The 2,495-nt window shown below is 37.6% G+C and overlaps 1 non-coding gene and 1 pseudogene across 1 annotated transcript; one reads left to right on the plus strand and one right to left on the minus strand.

Moving 5' to 3' along the window:
* LOC127746640 (uncharacterized) overlaps positions 1–257 on the minus strand; it is a 6,341-nt pseudogene extending 6,084 nt beyond the window's left edge.
* A 1,117-nt stretch (positions 258–1,374) lies between these two features.
* Positions 1,375–1,478, plus strand: LOC127747258 (small nucleolar RNA R71). Its single transcript, XR_008009060.1, has one exon. It is a non-coding gene; the product is annotated as a small nucleolar RNA R71 (small nucleolar RNA).
* The last annotated feature ends 1,017 nt before the right edge of the window (positions 1,479–2,495 follow it).

The raw sequence follows: 2,495 nt of genomic DNA on the forward strand, positions 1-2,495 counted from the left end.
CTTCCTAGTGTCTAAGATTATGAAATCAGCAGGGATGTAAAGGCCTTCAACCTTTACTAACACGTCCTCTACTAATCCATAAGCCTGTCTTACTGACTTGTCTGCCAATTGTAATGAGAATAACGCAGGCTGTACCTCAATGATCCCCGGCTTCTCCATTACAGAGAGTGGCATAAGATTTATGCCTGACCCTAGGTCACACAGAGCCTTGTTAAAGGTCATGGTGCCTATGGTACAGGGTATTAAGAATTTTCCAGGATCTTGTTTCTTTTGAAGTAGAGTTTGCTGAACCCATGTATCAAGTTTACTAATGAGCAAGGGAGGTTCACCTTCCCAAGTCTCATTACCAAATAACTTGGCATTCAGCTTCATGATGGCTCCTAGATATTGAGCAACTTGCTCTCCAGTCACATCTTCATCATCTTCTGAGGAAGAATAGTCTTCAGAGCTCATGAATGGCAGAAGGAGATTTAGTGGAATCTCTATGGTCTCTATATGAGCCTCAGATTGCTTTAGGTCCTTAATAGGGAACTCCTTCTTGCTTGAGAGACGTCCCAGGAGGTCTTCCTCACTAGGAATTTCGTCCTTCTCCTCCCTTGTGCATTCAGCCATATTGATTACATCAATGGCCTTGCACTCTCCTTTTGGATTCTCTTCTGTATTGCTTGGGAGAATACTGGGAGGAGTTTCAATGACTTTCTTACTCAGCTGGCCCACTTGTGCCTCCAAATTTCTGAGGGAGGACCTTGTTTAACTCATGAAACTTAAAGTGGCCTTAGACAGATCAGAGACTAAATTTGCTAAATTAGAGGGGCTCTGCTCAGAATTCTCTGTCTGTTGCTGAGAAGATGATACAAAAGGCTTGTTATTGCTTAGCCTTTTCTTCCACCATTTTTAAAGCCTTGTTGATGCTTTTGTTGATCTTTCCATGAGAAATTTGGATGATTTCTCCATGATGAATTATAGGTGTTTCCATAAGGTTCACCCATGTAATTTACCTCTACTATTGCAGGGTTCTCAGGATCATAAGCTTCTTCAGAAGCTGCTTCTTTAGTACTGTTGGATGCATTTTGCCATCCATTCATACTTTGAGAAATCATGTTGACTTGCTGAGTCAACACTTTATTCTGAGCCAATATGGCATTCAGAGCATCAATTTCAAGAACTCCCTTGCTCTGAGGCGTCCCATTATTCACAGAATTCCTCTCAGAAGTGTACATGAATTGGTTATTTGCAACCATGTCAATAAGTTCTTGAGCTTCTGCAGGCATTTTCTTTAAGTGAATGGATCCACCTGCAGAATGGTCCAATGACATCTTGGAAAACTCAGATGGACCATAATAGAATATATCTAATATGGTCCATTCTGAAAACATGTCAGAAGGACACTTTTTGGTAATCTGCTTGTATCTTTCCCAAGCTTCATAGAGGGATTCACCATCTTTTTGCTTGAAGGTCTGAACATCCACTCTAAGCTTGCTCAACTTTTGAGGAGGAAAGAATTTATCCAAGAAGGCAGTGACCAGCTTATCCCAGGAGTCCAAGCTATCTTTAGGTTGTGAGTCCAACCATGTTCTAACTCTGTCTCTTACAGCAAAGGGGAAAAGCATGAGCCTGTAGACTTCAGGATCTACTCCATTCGTCTTTATAAGCTCACAAATCTGCAAGAACTCAGTTAAAAACTGGTAAGGATCTTCAGATGGAAGTCCATAAAACTTGCAGTTCTGCTGAATTTGAGCAACTAGTTGAGGTTTCAACTCAAAATTGTTTGCTCCAATGGCAGGAATTGAGATGCTTCTTCCATCAAATTTGGAAGTTGGTTTAGTGAAATCACCAAGCATCCTCCTTGCATTATTGTTGTTGGGTTCGGCTGCCATCTCCTTTTCTTGTTCGAAAATTTCAGAAAGGTTGCCTCTGGATTGTTGTAATTTAGCTTCTCTTAGTTTCCTCTTCAGAGTCCTTTCAGGTTCAGGATCAGCTTCAATAAGAGTGCCTTTTTCTTTGTTCCTGCTCATATGAGAGAGAAGAGAAAAAGAAAAGGAAGAAGAATCCTCTATGTCACAATAAAGAGGATCCTTATTATTAGTAGAAGAAGAAAGGAATAAGAGTGGAGAATCCAAACACAAGGGTGAGGATAGAGGCAGTGATTGGAGATGAAGAGAGGTGAAGAAGTGTTAGTAAATAAATAAATAAATAGAAGAAGAGAATAGAGAGAGAATTTGAAAATAATTTTGAAAAAGTAGTTAATGATTTTTGAAAATTAAAGATGAAATAGAATTAAAATTAAAATTTTAAAATAATTAGTTAATTAATTAAAAAGATAAGAAACAAACAAAATGTCAAATAGTTAGTTGAAAAAGATATTAAAATCAAATTTGAAAAGATAAGAAGATAAGAAGTTTAGATAAGATATTTTGAAATCAAATTTTTGAAAAAGATAAAATTTTGAAAAAGATATGATAAAAGATAAGATAAAAAGATATGATAAAAAGATA

The sequence above is a fragment of the Arachis duranensis genome, chromosome 4 (assembly GCF_000817695.3).
Source record: "Arachis duranensis cultivar V14167 chromosome 4, aradu.V14167.gnm2.J7QH, whole genome shotgun sequence".
Lineage (NCBI taxonomy): Eukaryota > Viridiplantae > Streptophyta > Magnoliopsida > Fabales > Fabaceae > Arachis > Arachis duranensis.